At 43.5% G+C, this 9,025-nt stretch overlaps 1 long non-coding RNA gene across 1 annotated transcript; it reads right to left on the bottom strand.

Moving 5' to 3' along the window:
* Positions 1-1,480: 1,480 nt before the first annotated feature.
* LOC138759069 (uncharacterized) lies at positions 1,481-9,024 on the bottom strand. The gene is made up of 2 exons (XR_011354627.1): positions 7,621-9,024; positions 1,481-1,803 (listed from the first exon to the last, which is right to left on the bottom strand). It is a non-coding gene; the product is annotated as an uncharacterized lncRNA (long non-coding RNA).
* Position 9,025: the final 1 nt, after the last annotated feature.

Here is a 9,025-nt window from a genome sequence, read left to right as displayed (position 1 = left end):
CACCAATGTCACCGAAGAGAAGGGTCAATGGTAATGGAAATGGGAAGATTGGAAAATATGGAAAGAATATGAAAAAGTTGAATTGACGCAAAGTCTTCTCGATATTGAAGATCCGGAACAATCATTGGGACTGGAATCACTGGGTTGAATGTTTTTGTTTCAATACTTTGTGAAAGTCTGACTGGGGGAGTGGGTGACACTGAGTCCTTTAGTCACCTGCCACTTGTGGACTTTACCACACCCAGATTTTTAGGTAGCTACTACTTTTGAGTAGCTCGTTTGGGGATTGATTTTTCTCTTTTTTTTGGAATATTTTAAATAGGTGGGGATTAGAATACTGCGAGATTTAGAAGGGGAGCATTATTTTATAATAGGATTTACATTCGTGGGAAGGTTTAACAGTCATATACTATGAAATGTGTCAGATACTGTAACACCAGGTTCACATGGGAATAAGGTTTAACGGTGATGTATGGTATGTTGAGGTAGATAATGTGACACCAGGAGTACAGTGGGGAGAAGGTTTAACGGTGATGTATGGTATGTTGAGGTAGATAATGTGACACCAGGTGTACAGAAGATAGAAGGTTTAACAGTGACGTATGGTAGGACTGAGGCAGATACAGTGACACCAGGTTCACAGTTGGGAGAAAATTTAATGGTCATGTACGGAAGACTGAGGCAGATACAGTGACACCATGTTCACAGTTGGAGAAGGTTCATCGATGATGTACGGGAGACTGAGACAGTTATTGTGACACTGGGTTCACAGCAGTGAGAACGTTGAACAGTAATGTCCGATAAACTGTGTCAGATACTGTGACACCAGGTTCACAGTGGGGAGAAAATTTAACGTTCATGTACAGTAGACTTTGGCAGATACAGTGACACCGAGTTTACAGTAGTGAGAAGGTTTAACAGTGATATACTATAAACTGTGTCAGATACTGTGACACCAGGTGCACAGTGGGTATAAGGTTTAACGTTGATGTACGGTAGACTGAGTCAGATACTGTTACTCCGCATTTTCAGTAATGAGATGGTTTAAAAATGATATACAATAAACTGCGGCAGACACTGTGAAACTAGGTTTACTGTGGGAATATGGTTTAATGGTGATTAAAAAAATAAACTGTGGCAGATAAAGTGACACCAGATTCACAGTGGGTAGAGGTTTAATGCTGATGTATTGATGACTGAGGAAGATATTGTGACACTGGGTTCACAGTAAGAAGGAGGTTTAATGGTGATGTAAAATAAACTGTGGCAGATAAAGTGACACCAGGTTCACATTGGGGAGAGGTTTAATGGTGATGTACGGAGGACTGAGGCAGATACTGTGACACCGGATTCACAATGCGGAGAAGGTTTAACAGTGTGGTATGATAAATTCTGGTATATACTTTGACATCGGTTCATATTGGGGAGAAATTTTAACGGTAATGTATGGTAGAGTGAGGAAGATACTGTGACACCATGCTCATTGTATTGTTCATTTATCTTAATTACAATATCTAATTTATATGCTCATTTCTTTTTGTGGCAACTTCTGAACATTCCATAAACTTCAATTCTAATAAGATTTTGTTCATTTAAATAGGTCACCACTAAAAGCCGAAATTGTTTGGTCTCTAAAGTACGCTGCACAAAATTAAATTCTTTACTTGGGTTTGGTTGCAACAGCTCTTCAGTCTGCTTCATTATTTTTTCAGTCCCTTGTTTTGTACTTTCTGTTTTGCCCTGCAGATTCGCCAAATCATCCAACACTGTCTTCTCAGCTTGACCCAACATCCCCTCTGTAAACTTAAGCAAACCAAGGAGACCAAAGTTAAAATTTTCATATTTGCATTTTCAAAAACAAAAATGGCGCTGTGACTTGCAGTTTTACATCATAATCCCACTTGCTAAACTTGCAAGGAACTGCACCTCATCCTACAGCTGGAAAATTGCATAGAACTGCTTGGTTAAAGCAAAGATTCCACCCAGTCACCCCATTAAAGGCCTCCAAGTTAACAACAGATAGCAACCTGAAAGTTAAACACAAAGATCTGTATCAGGAAAATTAACGGGCTTTTAAAAAAAAATCATTTCCACTATTGAAAGAAAACTCATCAGAGAACACCAGGTTCTTGTTGAACCATTCCTGTTGTATTCCTCAAAATGGTTTGAATCTTGATTTCAAGCAGAGTCATTTGGTGAGATTGTTGGTCCAGAACAAACCCTGCCTACACACTCCCTTAAATACCTGAAAAGTCCCGGCTCAGCTCTGCTCCATTCTTAAGCTATCAGAGCTTTTCTGAAGAGATAACGGACTTCAGATGCTGGTACGTTGTCAAAAAAAACACTAATGCTTCCCTGAACAACTCTCTCTGAAAACCAACAAGAACCTTCCGAGTGGTAATCATTCACCTTTAGAGCACCAAAGCCTGGTGAACTTTATATATGTTAAATTCTATACACAGTATAAGAATGGCCTGCAACCAGTGAACTTGGAGGAATGAGAAGTGAGATTGAACTGTGAACCTAATAACTTTTCTGAACTTACAGACATATTACACACACGTGCACTTAGAATTAGAAGGGGGCTAAGTTAGATAAAGTAAATTCAAGTAGTAAAATAGTGATCAGTTAAAGTGTAATTCTGTTTTCATGTTTAAAGATAATTAAAATCAACTCTTGTTTATGTAACCATTTGTCTTGGTGAATATCTATTGCTGCTGGGTTTGGGGATCCTCTGTTCTCGTAACACAGCACCAAGCTTCAGGTTATGATAATTGTCCATAAATGGGCTCCGGCATCTTTTGAAAGTTATTATTTGACTCTTTAATAATTTTTTGTAAATTTCAACAGACATAATATCATTTAATTGTTGTTTATGTGTCGTTGGAGAATTACCTTTCCATTCAATCAGATTTAGAGTTTTGGGTGCCGTATTTGAGAAAAGATGTGCTGGTGTTGGGGAAGGTTCAGAGATGATTTACTGGAATGATATCAGGAATGAAAGGGTTAGTGTATGAGGAACATTTGTTGACACTTTGACTGTACTAGTTGGAGTACAGAAGGATAAGGGGGACCTCAGAGGCATTTCAAATGCTGGATGGCCTGAGCAGAGTACATATGGCAAAGATGTTTCCCATGGTAGGGAATTCTAGAACAAGAGAGCATAATTTCAGGATAAAAGGGTGTCGATTTAAAACAAATTTTGTCAGTGGGTCGTGAATCTGTGGAACTGAGGTCATTGGGTTTATTTAAGGAAGAAATTGACAGGTATTTGATTAGTCAAGTAATTATGGGTTAAGGGGAGAAAGTTGGGCAGTGGGGCTGAGTGGAAGAATGGTGGAATAGACTCGATGGACCTACTTCTGCTCCTATATCTTGTGATTTATATCATGCGGAAGACCAAGACAACCTCTTCTGCATCATGGTTTTATGTTATGTGAACCCATTTCCGAGTGAATCCCATGTTACGTGGCCCACACTCCTCCGGAATATTTGCTCTCATGTTATGCCATTTTAACCAATTCAATAAGATCGCTAAAGACCGCTGCGTTTCTCTCAATGCAAATTCTACATTGACAGAATTACAGCTTCCTCATTTAAAAAATTAGTATCGAGCAGCTCAAATGAGATTTCTTGGTTCTTTTTTGAAAGGGTTAAAATAGAATCAAATAAAATAGGAGAGTGAAAAGCAGAAGAATTTATATAAAAGTGGGAATTGAAATTAATGGTTGGTGATAAAGATACACCATTGTTGAAACATTTGATTAATATATGGAATAAAATAAATGATGAAATTGGTGTAAGTGGATGTACATCACCCAGAATAGCTTTGATTCAAAATCCGCATTTCTTTTTCAAAGGATCATCAATTTCTGGATAGTTGGTTTCGTAAGGAGATTATAAACGTGGAAGATTGTTATGAAAGGGGTCAATTAATGTCCTTTGAGCAATTGAGAAATAAATATCGTATAACTCATAGCAATCTTTTTTTCTATTTCCAATGAAGAGCATATTTGAAGGATAAGTTTGGACCAACTATGTTGTACTGAAATAGAAATTCCTTATAAAGACGAATTGTTAAAAAATTTACTTCTCTGATGTCCTGTTTATTATAAGTAGGAACTTTTAAATGAGGAGTTCATGAGTCAAGATAAAGGTGGGTAATGGATCTGAATATTGTATATGATTGGCTAATATGGGCAGATCCATATAAGGATCTCAATGTAAGAAATAAATTGGTTCAGTATAATTCTTTATACATCAATCATTTATCAGATGTCAGCAAGGATTTTATCTGAAAGCAGCACCTGGAGTCAGGTGACTCAGGCAGTTGGATTTGAAAAGATCTACAGGAAGCTGATTTGGCAATAGAGATCACGTGATCCAGGGGAGTTTATTCATTCACTTCAACTCAACAGTCTGGAACGATTGACCAGCGTTCCACATTGCAGCAGTGAAGAAGGAATTCACAACTAGTTTTTCTTCTACAGTTTCTGTGGAACTCACTACATAGCAAGTTTATACTGTGGAACTCACTCACATAACAAGTTTACACTGTGGGAATCTTGCACATAACAAGGTCATACTGTCGAACTCACTCACATACCAATGTTACACTCTGAGACTCATTAACTAAACAAGGACGACACTGAGGAATTCACTTCCATAACAATGTAACACTTTAAACTGATTCACAGAGCAAGGTTAGTGTAATAACCAGGTTACACTCTGGAACTCACTAACATTACATTTTCAATATCGAACTCACTGACACAACAATGTCAAACTGTGGGACACAGTCACATCACCAGGTCACACTGCGAAAATAACTCACATAACAAGTTTACACTGTGGGACTCACTAACATAACGTTAACAATGTGGGATTCACTAAGAAAACAAGATTATACTGTGGAACTCACTCTCATAACATTTTCAGTGTCGATCTCACTGATATAACAAGTTCAGAATGTGGGACTCACTCACATAACAAGGTTAGAGAGTGGTTATAAATCACATCACAAATTCATTCTATGGAATTGTAATGGAGGATTTCGACCAGCTTATGCAAGAATGTATACATGTGAATCAGAAGACATGATCTAAATTCCACCATGAGGCCCAGAGATGCAGTTGTCTTTTGTTGGTCACAGACTGTCAGGAGACCTTGAAGATAATTAAATCAGTTATTCAAAGAGATAAGCTATAAGTAAACAAACTTTTGGGTAATATAAGCCATGGTCCCACTGCTGAGATTTGAGACTCTCTGAGGGGTGGAAATATCTCTCAGCAAGAAGAAGAACTTCTAGACTCCAACCAATGTCTCAGTCGGGGGAGGTGGAGAACCTGCTACCGGCGCCCCGACAACCTATTACAAGTGTGCAGTCGTTGCCTCGCTTCGGATGTTGGGACCAGTCCAGGTGTTGAGGGGTTGGGGAGGGGAACGGGCAGGGGAATGAGGAGGGCTACGGAGTAGAGGAAATGGGAGGTGAATGGAGGAAGGCATCCCTATCCCCTCCCTCACCACCTGTTCCCCTGCATTTCCCCTGCCTCTCCTCTCCTCCTTGCAGAAGAAGCAAGGCCTCATTGCAGCCAGAACCTCCCTGTGGTTCCAGAGCCTCCATTTCAGGAAGTGCCTTCGATGCTCGCTGCTGGACAGACGTCTTGTCTCTTGATTCATTCTGTACCATTGTTATTAAATTAAAAAATGGGTTGGCTTTTTAAAGCTTGAACACAAAAGGCTGGTCCAGATAGACAACACACAAACAGGCCCTTCGGCCCCTCTCTCCTGCTGGCTAGGCTGTTGTAATCAGTCCATATTCCTCTCCCCTTTTTCATTCTTTGCTCCCATCCAGCTCATGTTGCCTTGTCAATCTCACGGCCTGTGAGAAGAAGCTATTTCCCTGCCTGGCTGCTCTGCTTTTATACCTCCACATCTCCTTCCTGATGGCAGGGTGACAAAGATGCTCTGTGCTGGATATCTATGAGTCTTTTCACAAATCCCATTCCTGCAAACAATCAGGGGACCCTTGTCTTGAGGTTCCACCCATGTTGCCTCTCCCTTAGCACCCTCTCGTCGGAATACAACTGCACCCTCCTTCCCCTCCTCCACCAGGTCTCAGTACCCCGCTGACAATTCCAGTCAGCTGCCATGTCTATACCCTTCCCCCCCTAAACCGATGGATCAACCAGCGCCTTCCCTCCTCAAGAGTCCGAGGAATCCACTCTCTCGCAATGTCCTGCTATCGAATGACCTGCATCCTCCTTCCCCCTTGGTTTCCTCCCGTTACCAGGCACCTGGATTGACCCCAACTTGTTGAAACTACCCGTGTTCGCTCTGATCTCTCTGTGCCTCTGCCCTCCATCCAGGGGTCTTGGTTGTCATGTGGGGCTGGTGGAGAAAAATACACCAACTCAAGGAGATGGTGAGCACTTTGGAGACCCCCAGCTCCAGGAGACCAGGAGCAGTACAGACACCCCCATATCCAGGAGACAGCGAGAACCACAGAGATGCCCAACTCTATCAATCGGCGAAAATCTGATAACCAGGTGCCAGGTGCAAGGTGCAAGGTGCAAGGAACTCTCGGTACTGCTGCACGTGGGGCAGGTGTGGCCCATCCCCACACCTTCACCCTGGCAATTCCCAAAACAGTCTTCCTCTTCATGTGGGGGTCCAAAATGGGTAGAGTCTGGAGAAGGACCATGTTCGTCATCAATCAATGGGGGCAAGAGTGTAACCGGCATGGCCATGATTGTGTGTGGCTGTGCGTGGAACCAAAGAGCAAGGGCACCAAAAGCTGCTATGTGCTGAGGTTCTACCTGGTTCAGGTGTTGCGAAAGATTTGTCTGGCCCTGGTACCACACAATGTCCCAGTCAGCAGGACTTTGCCACATCACCTTCCTGGGAATGGTTTCATTGACAAACAATTTTGACCAAAAGGGCATCAGGCAATGGTCAGCAGAGAATTGCTGACATAGAGAGTCTAGGATTCGATGGGATACATAGGGGTGGTTCCCTGAGCAGAGCATCCAGAGCTGCTGGAAGACCAGAAACTCGGTGAAAGATGCCCTTTGGTCTGCCTGAAATCCAGATGGGGGTAGCAAACATGATGAAATTTGCCCAAAGCAAAGGGAGGAAGGTTTAGGGTAGATATCAGGGGTATCTACCCAGAGTTGTGGGAGCCAGGAATGCCTTGCCAGGAGTGGTGATGAAGGCCAAACATTAGGTGCTTTTCAGGGGTTCTTAGTCACATTGAGGGACTGAGACCAAGGAGGATATTCTCCAACAGCAGAGGGTGGCAGTAACCACAAGGTGTCAAAGTGGTGGCAATGAAGCTAAACAGAGACCATCTAAGGTGACTGTGCGCCCGTCTGCAGGAATTTGGACTAACTATAAATCTTGCTTAGTGCCAGTTCAGGCTGGAAACTTTCAACTTCTTGGGGCGTCAAATCAATAGGCACATAACTAAACCCCTGCTTAAAAAGGTAGAGGCTGTTCTGTACTTCCACAAACCTCCCCCCACAGTGAAGGGGTTGCAGGAATTCACCGGTACGATTAATTTTTATCAACGATTCATATCGTTAGTGGCCCGCATCTTGTGGAGAAAGGTAAAGACATTACCTGGGACAATGAGGATTTGGAGGGGTTCCTGAAGGCCAAGGACGCACTGGCCAACACCACCCTTCTGGTACACACCAGGCTAGAAACACCCAAATTCTCACAGTAGATGCTTCCAGCACACCAGTACGAGGCACACTGGAGCAATTCATCGAAGGGCAATGGCAGCCCCTGGCCTTCTTTAGCAGACACCTCTGGCCACCTGAACTCAACTACAGCACCTTTGGTTGAGAGCAATTGGTGCTGTACCTGGCTGTCAGGCACTCAGGTATTTTTTGGACGGTAGACAATTCAGAGTCTTCATGGACCAGAAGCCGTTAACTTTTGCCTTCAATAAAGTGTTGGACCCGTGGTCGGCCAGGCAGCAGCGACTCCTCTCATATGAGTCTGAGTTCACGACAGACATTCAACACATCGTGGGTGACGCACTACCTCACCTCGCAATCAAGTCTGTCCAGGCCCTGTCCCAGGGAATAGACTATTTCGCCCTAGGCAGGTGATGGCAGGAAGACCCTGAGATCCTTGCATGCAGCACAGCAGTTTCAAGGCTCAGGCTGGAGGATGTTGCCATCGACCCTGATAAGTAGACATTCCTCTGCGACATTTCAATGGCAAACCCTGCCTCATCATGCCGGCAGCATGGAGATGACAGTTTTTGATGAGATGCACAACCTAACGCACCCAGCCATCAGTCCTGTCAAAATGGTGGTCAGTAGGTTTGTCTTGCAGAGACTCCGGAAACAGATTGTCACTGGGCCAAGACCTGCACACTCTGCCAGATGACCAAAATGCAGACATACGTGAAGGCATCACCCCCAGACATTCAAGTCAGCACCACATAGTTTCAGCCACGTCTACATTGACATTGTAGGGTCACTACCGGCCTCCCACGGGGCCTTCTCACCATGATTGCTTGCTCCATGAGGTTCCCCGAGGCGGTCCAGCTGGCTGACACAACACTTATGTCCTCTATTAAATTGGAAGCAGTAATAAAGATGAAGGAGTGATTGATAATAAATAGTCTCCCTTGTAGTTGGGGTACAATGTATTTCTTGAGATCAGAGGAATCCAGGAGCCAGCACAAAGTGATCCTGTGTTTCCCAATGATTTGATAGTTGGGGTAGTAGTAAGTGGAAGGGCCGAAGGGTCTCCTGCTCCTTCGACTGCCTCTCTTTTCTGTCTTGCGATGCTGATTGGGTGTGGCTGTGTTGTATCGCTCGCTGATTGGTTGCTTCAGTTGCACAAGCCAATGGGCTGATTCGGTGAGGCCGCTATTGAATTGGAAGCTGAAGTAGGGTTAGATTGATGGGCGTGTTCGCGTGCTGATTGGCTCTTGCTGTGAGGAGGCGGGAAGTTGGCGGTGGCGTCTTCTGCTCGGGGTCCGTCGCGTCACAGCGGGTCTAACGGG

The sequence above is a fragment of the Narcine bancroftii genome, chromosome 3 (assembly GCF_036971445.1).
Source record: "Narcine bancroftii isolate sNarBan1 chromosome 3, sNarBan1.hap1, whole genome shotgun sequence".
Classification (NCBI taxonomy): domain Eukaryota; kingdom Metazoa; phylum Chordata; class Chondrichthyes; order Torpediniformes; family Narcinidae; genus Narcine; species Narcine bancroftii.
The sequence above is the reverse complement of the archived record's forward strand: the minus strand, read 5'-3'. Positions and strand labels throughout refer to the sequence as shown.